Below are 15,026 nucleotides of genomic sequence, written 5' to 3'. Positions count from 1 at the left end.
GGAAAACACGGGGGAGGGGGAGGTGTCAGCACAGTGGCAGCTGAAATCGTCAGGTATCGTCTTGATCTACAACACAACCAGGAGGACTTTGGACAGGGACAGCAACGGGTCTTTCAAGCCAGGTACTCCGCAAGTGTGGGCCAGGACCTCATGTCCTCCTAGGTTCAAAACGGGAGGAGACTGGGAAAATTCAGAAAATGCATTCCTCATATCAACAAGGATTTATAGCGGAGAAGGAGAACTTAGTGGAGAAGGAGAACTGACCCTACTCCCCCAGCACAATGATATCGCAGCGTAAGACATTGGGACTGAGACAGGGGGGTCCGGCAACACTGTGGCCCTATCTGGCCCAACAGGCAGGAAATGAATCCACCCACATTGCCAAGTATCAACCAAAGGGATACCCACCAACCGCAACCACCCTGAGTGAGGGCCGAGTATGGCCAGCAGAGTACAGCCCAATTGCACAAGTGCGCAACAGAGAGACAACAAGCCAGTGACTCGGCACCCGAGAGGCATTGGAGAGCCCACCTGGCAAGACAGCAAAAGTGGACAGTATCAAGTGTTTCTGGTCACCTTCACGCCCCTGGGCCAGGCTACACCTAATCAAAGGCAGTGCTTTAGAGATGAGTCTTCAGTAGACATTTGAAAGTTTGCACTGAGTTTGAATCTCTAACCTTAATTGGCAAATCATTCCACAGTAGTGGAGCTCTATGAGAAAAGGCCCTGCCTCCGGCTGTTTGTTTAGAAATAGGTACAAAAGGCCTGCATCTTGCGATCGTAGGTTACGTGTAGGTATCTATGGCTGGATCATTTCAGCGAGTTAAGTAGGAGCAAGTCCATGTATTGATTTATAACAATAAAACCTTAAAATCATCCCTAACCCTAACAGGCAGCCAGTGTAAAGAGGCTGGTACAGGAGTAATGTGTTCACATTTTCTTTGTTCGAGTTAGGATTCTAGCAGCCGTGTGCAGCACTAATTGAAGTTTATTTATTGATTTGTCAGGGTAACCAGAAAGTAGAGCATTGCAGTAATCTAGTCTAGAAGTAACAAAAGCATATGTTGTCCCATTCCATATTAAACACTGAAACACGTTTTGCAATGTAAGTAATGCTATTTCAAATAACTATGCTTTTTCAAATAACTATGCTTTTCTGTGGTCTTTCTGGCCTCACACCCTTGTTTTTTTTTTCTTTTTCAAACTGCCCTAGGGATGTCTGCTTTGCCTTTGACATTATGGAGTTGTATGCTGAATCTTCTTCGGGTGTCTGCGCAGGCCCAGCACCAGAAAGAAGTGACTGAGGGGGAAGTTAAAAATAGGGAGAGGGCTAATCTTTTTTATGTCTATTTTCTATAGGGTATTTAAACTGGGGGGCAGAAAATTCTACTGAGTGGGCTGAGCCCCCTCTTGCCCCCTCGTGTCACCGGGCCTGAGTGTGCGGCTTTTGAATCTGGCGCAACGCTTAGTCACATGACCAAACACTCAGTAATGGCTTACTATAAGAGCGAGATGAGGCTTCCTGTTTTCTTGGCCACAGATCATATGGGTCACACAATATTAACCTATTTAATATGCTATTAATCTATTTATTTATTAATTTGGCATTCCCAAAAGACATTTTGGCTGTTGATATTATCATTTGCTGGTAGTTTTTGTTATCATGAGTCGGCATTTGCCAGCTAACGTAAACCCTGTGTTATAATTCTATTAAAATGAATCAGCTGCTGATCAGCCACACATGGAAAAGGCCTAATCAATATCCGTAGGTATTAATATGAGATCTTAAAATAAGCTGATTTGATCATGTCATCATACAGGAAACGATATGAATCTTGAGCAGGTTGGGAGTTAAAGGGACATACGTGACCAGGCCACACACAAGAACAGATTGGTTCTCTGTCTTTTCTTCTGTCTCTCTTGCTCTCCTTACATTAAAACACCCAAAGACAGATTTATCTGTTTATTACTGTCTGTGAAATCCTTGACTGAGTTCAACTGAGGAGATATCAATCAAGCTTTGAAATCTTATCCCAAAAAACATACTTAACTGCCAGGGACATTGGTGGGATGGTTCACCCATATTTATTGTTGAGCAAGTAAGCAACATGTATTATGTCTGTCATACTTTATAAGAAATGCTTAACAATTAATGTCATTAAGTCAAATTCTCTATTGACTTAATGACATTAATTTTTGACTAGTTGAAATAGAACTACAAAGAAACGGATAACACAATTAAAGAGAAAGGCACGGCTATGCAAACAGCTGTCAATGATGATTGAAAATGTAAGGAATTGATGAAAACTAACCCAGAGCTCTAAGACATTTGTCCATTGAAATAAAATAGAGTTAAGTGAAGAAATTCAACAGGGGTGAAAAAGACAAGACTGAGGACAAAGTCTACTTTTGGAGAAACACTGATGCAAGAGGTCCTGTCAACTATGATCGACGCAGGAGGGAGGGCAATGCCTTTCATCCACTCCTTTCTGACCAACTACCAGCATCTGCTTCCAGTACCCATTTTTTATTCAATGAGAGACTGGGTCACTAACATCTCAGATGGATGGAACTCAAATCACAGAACACTTTCTTTTACAATCTGACGACTGAACAATCCTGCAGTGCATGCATGGTCACATTGGCTGAAAAGGTACTTACACAATTATTTCATGTTCCAAAATGATATCTTCATTCAGACAAAAGGTATGGCTATAGGATCTCCTATGGCCCCCAATTCTGCAAATTTGCATTTGGGATATATGGTAAAACTGTCACCCTCCACCCGCGAGGAACAGTTTGCCCAGAATCTAATTCTGTCGTATCAATGCATAGTTTGACCTCAAACAATTTCTGAAATATTGCTCTGTTACTGTATAACATTGTCTGTTTTTAATGCAACCTATAATAGGTCACATTTGCTAGTATGTCATCTGTTCCGTTGTCATTTTAATGTCTTAATTTTGTAAATGACCAATAAGACAAAAAAAAGTATGCTGGGCTTTTCAGTTTTATTAGACGAAAAATAAATCTTGCTCAGTGCAGAAGACCTAGAAAGAAACTCAAATTAACATAAATCGTTGTGCACGAGACCGCATTATATCTTAATTTATTTCCTTTTTACAAAAACAATTTTAAGTAATATTGTAATATTTTAACAAACTGAACTGATTTCACATTGCAATATTATTAGCCCCAGGCTATCTTAGCTTTAGGCTAAGACTGGTTCTGGGCTTAGGTTTACCCCTAGACTAAGGATTTGCACTTGCATTCCTAAACGTTGGGCAAATTGACAAATACGACACTGGAATGTTTTACATTTTATCTCTACAAGGAAGAAATGTTAAATTCTTTCTGACACACTTTCCATGTTATGCTCTCATGATTAATGAAAGTAAGGAAAAGTTCGCTATTTTTGAACCTGGGGCCTAATTCCAGATTACCTAGCATGATCCAAATTCATAGAAATAATTGTTGTAAATTATTTCAGTTGAGTTTTTCAGATTTTTCCTGCAGTCTCTCTCTGAGCTAAAATGTAACTGAACAGGTCAACCTATGTAGCGTTCAAAATGTGATACATTGGGTTTTCTAAAATGGGAAGGCCATGGTGTATTGATATAGGTCAACATATGTTCTGGATTTTTTTTGTCAAAATTGTGCATTGTATCAATTGTTATGTTCCAAGTGAAACCAAACTATTTTTTTCGTAAACAATGCCTCACAATATCTGTAAACTTCTGCACTTGAGCTAACAGCGCAGTGCTATTTCAAAACAGCCGAACTACGGTGCTGGCCTCATTGGAGTTTACTAGCTAGCAAAATGCACAATTTACAGACATTCATCAAAATGTGTCCTATTGTGTTAATAAAATGAAATCTAGCTAATTGTCTAAAAGACAGGCCGTCATTCCGGAATGTTATCAGTCAGTGAAAATAACAGACATGGCCGTTCCCAACAGTATCAAAATCGTGCCAGTGTACCATAGTAGTAATAATTTCAATACTTCCTCATACTATTCCTGCAGAACGGGACTTATCCAAATAGCTATTACTGTACATGCCTACTTACATAATTGAGAGTTGTCTGTTTGGTCCCCATGGGCTCTACCTCTTCTTCCAGTTTCTTTGGGGACATTTAAGGTTTCCAAAACTGCCCGGTTTGTAAGAGCTTAAAAGTCAATGGTGTCTGTTGTGGATGATTCAGCCTCATCCACAGATATATCAAGGTTCTCGATGGCATTAGGTAGCAATAAATCCCACCCCTAATGTGAGCTGCAATTTTGTAAACAAAGCCGGTTGCTGGATAAAGCCTCCTTGCAGACAGAAAAAAACCTGCAATGTTAAAATAACAACATGAGGCAAAGAATTAGTTTGACATTTTGTCTTTCAAAATATTTCCTAGATTTACTTAAAAGGCTAGGTCCCAATTTCACTTTGCTCAGATAATGCCTGTATACTGAAACAAGAAATATTTGCTAAATTAAAGGACCAATAAAGAGTGTGTAGCTATTGGTGAAAGTGAGCGTTACAAACATTTGTACATTTTGTGAAAGCGCACATCTGTGATTGGAAAACAAATGTTCTATGCTTATTGACCCTCTTTCACACCGGTTATTTTGTCACTGTGTTTCTGGGGCTACTCCTGAAAAGTTGGTGCTAACCCTGCTCCAGAGCAGGGCCAGCTAGACCTGGGCTATGTTTGGTGCTAGCCCACATCTAAATGTGAACACTCTTTTTTTAAGGAGGCTGTTACCACTGAAAATAACTACAATGGTCACTGCTACTCCAATTCAATCTGATAGAAATTAGACATAGTTTTGTAAGATCTGTAATGTAAGATAGCAATACATATTTATTCACCTTAATTAGACTTCTTATAGCAAAGCATGATGATGATAATTTGAATCAACTGTAGTTCTAAGGGAAACAATGAAATGTGCAACCTTATGGGTCCTAAGGATCTTTTTTGAGAAGAGCTGCCTAAGGTTAAAGTGGATCATATCTTATTTAGCCCTCTTGGCTGTCAGGATGAAGCAAAGTAAGGGCATAATTGAGACACCTAAACGCTTGCAATTTTCAAAAAATTAATCTTCAGAAAGGACAGTGACAGGACACTACAGGACACTAAAAGCCAAAGCAACTCCTCTATAAATCCCTGCCCTGAGCAAAGGGGTGGTTTTCTGTTTCACAGCCAATTCTGGAAAGTGCTGTCAAATCATAGCATTTATATGTCTGTAACAGCTCATCCTACAATCTTTGGCCTGCAAATAATCTCACAGGACCAGCTGTGAGTCAACTCCAACCAGGCAGGAAATGACGTTGCTGTTGAGTTTTTATTTCAGACCATTAGTTTTATATCACAACTATTCTTGTTTCCAACTACAGCCCAGTTTCCAAAAAAGTTGGGATGCTGTGTAAAATGTAATGACAAACAGAATGAAATGATGTGCAAGACCATATATTCAATAAAAAAATTGTACCAAGACAACATATCAAATGTTGAAGTCACATTTCCTTTTCCCCACCGGAGATTGCGCTTAAATCCCAGCACAGGTTTGAGAGAGATGATGATTTAGACATCTGTCCTCTGATGCACATCTCTCCATTCCATTGTGCTTCTCATCACACTGCATGCTCAACCAGGAAGTATTTTCAGGAACTTGTGCTGGTTGGAGAGCACATTCCCTGGCTAACAATAACAGTGCCTGACCTACAAAACAGAATCGACAAGACAGACCTGTCCAGGACCACTGGTGAATTGTTGATATGTTAAAACTCAACTACTGGCCACAATAACAAATGTACTGTCAAGCAGTGACTGAAATGTATGAGAATTTATAATGGAAAATTGGTTTTGATATATTTAAATATACATTTTTTATATTTGAATACCAGGTAAAAAGAGAACTGTAGGTTTAAGAGAATTATGTAAATCATGAGGCTCATTTGAATACACAGTGACAACAAAAGTGATCAAATTGAGATAGCACATACATGTAAAAAAAAACTAATGGAACAGTATGCCTTGTGATCTCTACAATGGAGTGAACATTAGAGCTTATGTATAAAAAGTTAATGTTCTTTCTCTCCAGACATAAATGTATTGCCAAATGGCACAATTATCTGTGTAGCAAGCAGAGATCTCTTCATTAATGCACTGTTGCTTGTGCCCCCATGAGGATACAGCCCATTGGATATCTATAGTCTTTACCATAGAATAATTATCTCTGAGAGCTTTTCCATTACAGGGAGAACTATGAAAAATGTAATTCTCTCAGCTAATGTTGAAACTCACTTTCTATTGAATAGTCCGGATTTCTGTGAATATAGACAGGAATTTCATCAGATAAATGCCTTTGAAAAAGAAGAACTAGCTTTAAACACAAGGAATTAGCTTGCAGCAAAGATAATGGCCAAACTAGTTAATTATTAAAGGGTTGCCAAATTAGCCATACATCTCTTCTTGAGGTTAGGGTTACCGTTTTGCTCTCATCCAAATCACATCACCCACCAAAAGCAGTTATTTAAGACGAGTGACCCAGTGCAGGTTAAAACCAAATGCCCAACTTCATGACTTTGACACGAGCTAACAGCGCCCCATTTCACTATATGGCACAAAATGCCTCTCAGAGGTCACTTCATTAACTCATTAATACATTTTATTCCTGTCTTGGGTTATTTCAGATTGTCGATAACTTATTCTACACAGCATTGCAAAACCTATGTGCTGCTGAAGCCCAGGCTAGAGCGAGACAGAAAACTGTTCACCGCTTAAACTGACGGCCCCAACAGCTTTGTCACAGCAGGACATGCGGAATATCTAATTTTCATCCAAATCCAAGAGAATCCTTGGGCAGCTCCTATCACCAAAGAAATGAATGTATAGTCTTTCAAGTGTGACATCAATTGACCTTTTGGTCCCTGGTTCATTGGCTTTCCACTGTCTGAACATAAACATCCATGAATAACAAATGTGACTTTTCTCTTTGGTATGAAAACGTTCAGCCAGCCAGCGATTTATGTGTTCAGACAAAATTCTGAAAGTGACTCAATCCTTCTCTTTTTGGAGTGAGATTTTTTTCTTGTTCTTCGGCTGCTAGATAAGCTACCGACCCTCTCTCTAAATAACAGCTCCTCCACAGAGGAAACCGTCCCCATCTGAGACTGAATGTTATCGCTCGGCTGTGGTACAATGAGCTCTCCATTTTAGCTCTCTGGAGTGAAACTTTTAACACTAACCGTGGGGCTCCAGCATATCTCCACAGCAATGGAGAAGACAGCTGAGGTGCTACTTCAGGAATAGTGGTGAGAACTGAAAGAATGACACTGTTTTCTCACTTGAACCCAGGAACAGAACATGAACCCAGAAACAAATACTGCTGCTTTTTGAAATCCACAGCAAATGCCCCCATCTTGTGTTGACTCTAGAAACTGCTGCCCCATGCTGCCACGAATTATAGGGAGCACTGCATATATCTAATTAGGACAATTAGCAGAATATACGTATAATCTAACAGTAAATTACCTATTATGAAACAGATTAATTGACCCCCCCAGATGTCGAAAACTACAGGCCTGTTTCCCCCATCTTTCCTTTCCAAGGCACTTAAGCACCCTGTCTCCAACCAACTCTCTTCTTACCTCTCTCAAAACAATCTTAACCAGTCAGGATTCAAATGTGTTTCTCCAATGAGATTGCTCTCCCATATGTTACAGAAGCTCTTTGCAATGCCCAAGCTAACTATCTCCCCTCTGTTGTCGTCCTCCATATTTTATCAACAGCCTTCGACACATTGATTTTTGGCATCTCTGGCTCTGTACACTCTTGGATTGCTTCCTTCCTGGCAAGTCGCACCTACCAGATGACGTAGAAAGGATCAGTGTCTAACATGCGAAATCTTGATGTTCCCCAAGGCTCGATTTTTGGCCCTCTCCTCTTCTCTCTATACACCAAGTCTCTTGGCAAATAGGCGCCTCACTATATAATGAAGCTGCCAGTTGAGAAAATGTGAGGCATCTGTTCTTCAAACTATACCCTAATGTATTTGGCCTTTTGCTCAGTTGTGCTTCAGGGTCTCCCACTCCACTTTCAATTGAGAAAGTTTGCGCTGTTCTGTAAAGGGAGTAGCACACATCGTTGTATGAGATTTTCAGTTTCTCACACGGAATAGCCTTATATCTCAGAACAAGAATAGACTGATGAGTTTCAGAAGACCCTGTAATTGAACACACAAAACGCTGATCATCCAGATTCTCAACTAGTCGAAAGAAGGCCAGTTTTATTGCTTCTTCAATCAGCAAAACAGTTTTAAGCGGTGCTAACATAACTGCAAAAGGGTTTTCTAATGATCAATTTGCCTTTTAAAATGATGAACATGCATTAGCAAACACAACATGCCATTGGAACGATGGACTGATGGTTGCTGATAATGGGTCTCTGTACGCCATTGTAGATATTCCAATGAAAATAAGACGTTTCCAGCAACAATAATAGTTTAAAAAATGAACAATGTCTACACTATTTCGGATTAATTAAGTTATTTTTGTAAAATAAGTGCTCTTCTTTCAAAAACAAGGACATTTCTAAGTGACCCCAAACATTTGAACAGTAGTGTATATTTGGCTGTTTTTGCCACATAGATTTTAGAAATTGTCACTTGCATCTGTGGTGTTAGCAAATTACACAGCGTCCCCCTGCCAAAGGACCAAGAATCGTGGCATGGCCCTTGATGGCACACTGTTGTTCTCAGCATCAATCCGGTGACTTCCTCCTGTAGGTTAATATTTTATTACATTCGTAGAATACAATCATACCTCACACTGGGAGCACTTGAACACTTCATCTCACATGAACTGTTGCGATTTAGAGAGAATGATGCAACCTGCCTAATGTTGAATCTTCCCAACTCCTCCCATGTTGCCCTACTCAGTTAGCTTCGCGTTAAATCCACTCCAAAACCCTGGTGTTTGCTTACAAAGCTGCAATGGGAGCTGGCCCTCCCTACCATCAGGACATGCTCAAACATTCTGCAATCCAACCTTTTTAAAGAGTATCAAAAAAATATTCCACATACTTTGGATTTTCTTTTATATTTTCAAACTAAGCCATGATAACTACTATGTAAATACAAATATATATATGGTGAATGAAATGGAAGGGAAAAACATTGTCATCTACATGACAAACTCAACTGAAATCAGCTATATTGTGAACTATGCTACAGTATCTTGATTGTGAACTACGTTATCTTGGATGACACAGACTATCACAGCATTTAACATACACTGTCACCAGCATGTTATTGTGTAGTTCTTTGTGTAGAAAATTTAATAAATGCATATGTTCTCTACAAACATTTAATATCATAGTTTTTTATGGTATAAAGTTTGACTATTGGCTTAATATTGGTAGTGACCTAAAAAATGTATTTACCCTAAAAAATTCCACACTGGTCATTCTTTACAAGGCCACTCTGTCACATATCCAAATTATTACAAATAATATTGTCTAAACACACTGTATACATGCATTGATTGACCAGCCTATTATGTTTAAATTGGGGCACTTTCTACTTGATTTATCTCTTGGAATTCTCCAATTTATTATTAAACTCATCTCGTCACAACAACCACTATCGAGAGAGTAAAAATTTATGACAAATGTTCTCCTGATTGCATGCTGCCAAGCTGTCTCACACTCACACTTCTATGCTCACCCAAAAAAGCCAGAAGCAAAAAGTTTTTAAGCGAACGCTATTCACCTAATGATGCTTCAAGGCATTAAACCAGTTCTTAGTCAATTTGCGATGACCTTTGCTAGACTCCTGGGTAAGAATAACCCAGCTTCACTCTGATGCAGTGCCTTAGACTGCTCAAAAACTCTGGATTTCGCCCCATTCTCTTAACAGAATTAATTTTGGCACAATGGTTTTCTGTCCCACTGCTGTCCTTTTGTCTCTTTGTTGTATTGCTTGACTGCTAATCACATTTTAATGGTCTAACTATTTTGTTTCACAGTATACAGGTGCATCTAAAAAAATTAGAATATCATGGAAAAGGCTTAAAAAAAAAAAAAGGCTTGAAATGTTTCACTTGATGTGTAATGAATCTAGAATATAATAAGGTGTCAACTTTTGATTTGAATTATGGAAAGAAATGAACTTTTCCATGACATTCAAATTTTTTGAAAGGCACCACACTACTAATTCCAATTCACCGCAAATGCGTCAAACTTGAATTACACATACTGTACATCTGCATTGGAATTCCCACAAGAACCAATATGCCCTGTAGTAGGTGACAAGGTTAATGTTTAAGCTCATTGGAGGACATTTCTCTAATCTCTGAAGGCTGGAAGCAGAGCAGCTCTTTGAATGCCAGAAAATGAGATGAACAGGCAAGATGAGGCAAGCCCCAAGGCCTGGTGTGGCTTCTCAGAAATATCTCTAAGGCTGCGAGGTTATGCAAAGTTCTCCTACCAATCCACAGACACAGAAGGGGAGGATTTAACTCTGGCCCTGTTCTAACATGTCATATACCTCCAAAGTTCTTAGAGGGTGTCTCCAGGTTAAAGGCATTGTACATCATTTGGGAAATGAGTGAATAATTAGTCAGGACCATTATTAAGTCTCTGCAGGCCAAAGAAGTCTAACAACTAGCTGCTGATGTCAGGGATCACTCACATCACAATATCAGATTCATACTGACTATTTAATGTCAGGTTACTCAGTTCTGATGTGTGCTGATCTTCAGCATCAGTGTTTGTGGGTTCCAATACAGGCTCAAAAAGACCAGAAACAAAGACAATTCTTCTGAAACTTGTCAGTCTATTCTTGTTCTGAGAAAAGAAGGCTATTCCACGTGAGAAATTGCCAAGAAACTGAAGAATGTGTTTACTCACTTCACAGAACAGCACAAACTGGTGCTAACCAGAATATAAAGAGGTGGGGCCCCTGATTCACCACTGAGCAAGAGGACAAATACATTCGAGTGTCATGTTTTTGACTCTGACGCCTCACAGGTCCTCAACTTGCAGCTTTATTATATAGTACCCGCAAAACACCAGCCTCAACGTCAACACTGAAGAGGCGGCTCCGGGATGCTGGCCTTCTGACCCGTTTTGGCTCGACAGTGCTACTCTGGAGCTACAACAAGTGGCCAGAAATCCTGTCTTCAGCATGAAAATGTAGACTTTGTAGATTAGGCCCTAGAAGTGAATCTTTGTGTAATCTTCAGGAATATGACCGACCTCCTAAGAGAGTTAAGTTGTTGGAATGCCTTGCATTAAAAGTTGTAGCCTACTGTACATTGTTTGTTTCATTAAACATACTGTGACATTATTTCAAGGATTCCCTACCTCCTATTTTTGCCTATTCACCACCTTTTCATACTCTCATGGGAATCCATTTGTGCTACCATCTGGGACCACTATGTCATAAATAAAACAGACAGAACAGGACAAAGCACATGCAAATGATTACAGAGAGTGGCTTGTCATATACATCTTCAATCATCTTCAACTGTACTGTAGTGGTTGTCCCCTTTCTCATTGTTAGTCTGTCAGCCAATCAGTCATTCCATTATTCAGTTTGTCTGTTTCTCTCTCTCCCTCTCTTTATGCCTGTATCTTTCTTTATCATTCTAGTTTCCCATGCAAAAAAAGAATGTTCCGTGGTTGCCTCCTGCATAGATCCAGACTATCCCTGGAGTAGCATTGGCCTACATTTAGGCACAACCCAGCATGTGATGCTTCCTCTGATTGTGTTTGTCTATAAATGACATATTGTCAGCCAATCCAGACCCATATCTCTTCCAGTGACATAGTGCTAAATGTTCATAGTTAGCACCAATCCTTTAGGAACATGTATACTAATTTCAAGTATTTGCACCCACCATGTACTGGAAAAGATTACAATGCAAAGAAGGTATCTATAATTGTATCCACATCAGTGTCACATGTTGACATCATAGGCAATAGTAGGGTTTGAGTGTTCAGAAACCTCTCTAATATCTCTGTGTGTGTGACAAAATAGAGAAAAATAACTAAATTAAAAAAAACATGACAGCAACAAATTATTTCTTCAAGGAAGAATGCCAGATGCACCCACTCGCTGGGGTACTTTCATTAACTTTATTGGTTTTGCAGATATGTGCAAAAGCCTTCAGAACACAAAAAAATATTTTTCTGTAGGCATGCATCTTCATATTAAGCACATCATTGTGGACTTGAGATCTAAATGTGTCTTCTTTCATTCCAAGCAAAACCAAACATCTAAAATATTATTGTTTCCTTTGTTTAGAAAATATATTTGTATTCAATCTAAGCTATACATATCCACTGTTATTAAGTTGAGAAAGAAAAATGCCATCCATTACAGATCTAAACATTCCCATACCTTTTGGCTCTGAACATCAAATGAATTACTGCTCATTACAGCTTTAGCTTTTCCTTGAGTTTTCTGAAAATAATGTCAATCCGCTGACCAAGGTACCACTATACCTCGGACGCCTAGTGCGCTGTCTGTGGTGCTGATTTGTAACCTACATGCGAGTGCAGACTGAAAGCGGCAACGGGATGCTACCTAGGCCAAACGTTTCTTGGCAAAATTAAGCAGATTAATTCAGATTTCATTTTATTTTTTTACTAATTGGTATTTGTGCGCATCAGACCAACTCTGAAAAATAACTGAAGTGAAACAGCTGATGTTAATGGTCAAAAGACAGTTTGGGAAAAAATATCAGAACTAGGCTGCCTGTCTAAATGCAGCCTTTCATCAGTTATTTTCATCGGTTATCTTAATTCGGTACAAACGATGTCGGGATCACGCAAGTATCGGTAACATGCAGCTGCAATCAGCAGCATGAAGTTTAAGGTGTCATGACACTGGGAGGCCGGTGCCTTTTTTCTAATAATAGGCTATAGCCCACATATACATGACGCACAAAAACTCACTCTTCTCTCCCCTGCCTCTCTCCATAAAAACGTAGAACAATCTTTTATTCGTGTCATTATGTTAGGGTGGTTATGTTTAACAAACCCACAAGGCAATGGACGTGCTTGCCCATAATTTGCACCTTAAATCTGAATTTTAGTTCACGTAAAATCTGTACATTAGGTTACTGTTCACATTTACTCGCGTGTCACTGCCCTCTGGTTGAATTAGCCATTCAAAACCTCCACAACACTGCAGAACTTTGAAATTGATCTAGGTCTGAGACAGTTTTAAATAAAGAAGCTCCGTTGGTTGAGTTGGGCTACTTTCTGGTAAACCTGTGCAGCAGTTGTGAAATTTGTTTAGCTAAATAAAATTATGCAAAACTGAGTGTCCCGTGATTGTCTCTTGGACTATGAAACGTATTGCAGTATAAGGCTATGGTATGTATAGTATGTCGTCATTAAGTAGGCTACTCTAAGCTGCTTCGATTTCTCACCTAAAGCGCCTTTTCCAACTAGCCGTAGCTAACAGAACTGTGAGACTGTTGCAGCTAAAGCAATAAAAGAAATACTGAGTTGCGCGCCCCATACAATAAATCACACAAAATGAATCACTCAAGTTCGTTTACTTCTTTATCCTAACCTGTGTTAACCGCTTTAAAGACAGCATGCCTACATTGGAAAATCATACAATTCATATTGTATTGTAAAACTTGGCATTTAATGTATAATGGCCGCCCTTTAAACACTGCACTCGGGCTGTAGCCTATATCTTAGAATGATTCTCGACAACAGAAAAAAATATATTAAAATAGCCATCCCTTACCTTACAGTCAGATACGTATCCATTGTGCGCTATCAAATTCTATATTCTCATCGTCGTTTACCCCAGTACCCTTTCTTTCCAGGGTATCCTCTTCTAATTCCAAGAGACAAACTGCAAAACGAACTAAAAAGCTGCATCCTTTCCATTCACTAGTCTTCCGAAAAATGAAACACCGGTAACCTGCTTCATCTGTAAGTCAAGCGGTTACGATAGCAATACAGCATATCGTGCTTGTATAGTTTCCTCGTCAAGTTGGTTTGAAAATAGCTTAGTTGGAGCTCCGCATGCACATATTTATGTTGATTATGCAAGTGCTACAACAGTAGCCTACCGTAGAATTATCCGCGTGCATTTCTTCACCTTCACACTGTTAACTAATTCGTGCCTCTAAAACAAAATACAATGTCGTTTTAAAATAATAATTTGTTGCGGGACACATCCAGGTCAGGATTGAAATGAAGAAAAACAATCAGGCAATCCCGTGTTGCTTGCATATTAAATGTATAGTAGTAAGGAAACAAGTACAGTAGATGTGCAAGCGCGGAAAACCCGACCCTGGACGCAAAATCTCATGGTGCGAGATTGCAATGAACCCGCAAAAATCTCTAGATGGCACAACCACCACAATGTTTTATGCACAGAAAAGGGCGGAGTGGTGAAAGGGAAGAGATGCAGGGTGACAAGAAAACCTACATTTTACACGAGTAGGTCAAAGGCACTTTGCCATTAGTAAAAATCTGTGAATAACACACCAAAACCAGTAACGTAAATTGTCAACCGTCTATGTTGTCCTTTTAAACCACGGGTTGTGCAGATTAAGATTAACTAAAGTTAGGCCCGATGTTACAAGGCGGATTAGTGTGTGTGTAAAATGCTTATTGAAGCTGTTACAGCGGCCGATGGAGAAATTGCCTGCCCTCTGATGATGAGTTTTGATTTTTGTATTATCAAATAATTTTAATAAGGATTTCAAATAATTATTTGTTTATTAGTGCCACACTTGCAAAAAGCAGACAGTAGGGTGTTGGTGTAATTTCAACATATGTTTTATTACTCAGTGTTACAATCTGCATATTAGGGTGTGATGCTCTTAAAAACACTACTTCTTGAAGAATTCTAGATGTCTTAACTGTATTGTTCAAATGAGGCCCTTTATGCATTTTCACCAAATCACATTAACTTGTGGATGTCTTTGCATCCAATTTGAAATAGGTTACATTTCTTTGTTAATTTTTATTGAATTATTACCAAATTTTACCCCTTCCA

The 15,026-nt window shown here is 39.2% G+C and overlaps 1 protein-coding gene across 3 annotated transcripts in view; it reads right to left on the bottom strand.

The window, feature by feature from the left end:
• Positions 1-14,326, bottom strand: part of LOC105027150 (leucine-rich repeat and fibronectin type-III domain-containing protein 2) — a 303,655-nt gene extending 289,329 nt beyond the window's left edge. For 2 of the 3 annotated variants that reach the window (XM_020053803.2, XM_010899095.3), the window contains exon 1: positions 13,761-14,326. The gene's annotated coding sequence lies outside the window, so the exon portion shown is untranslated. Of the gene's footprint in view, positions 1-4,069; positions 4,333-13,760 lie in introns of all 3 variants that reach the window. The other variant, XM_020053804.2, reaches the window with a different exon arrangement.
• Between the last annotated feature and the right edge of the window lie 700 nt (positions 14,327-15,026).

The sequence above is a fragment of the Esox lucius genome, chromosome 15, assembly GCF_011004845.1.
Source record: "Esox lucius isolate fEsoLuc1 chromosome 15, fEsoLuc1.pri, whole genome shotgun sequence".
Lineage (NCBI taxonomy): Eukaryota > Metazoa > Chordata > Actinopteri > Esociformes > Esocidae > Esox > Esox lucius.
This window is presented reverse-complemented; position numbering and strand designations above follow the sequence as displayed.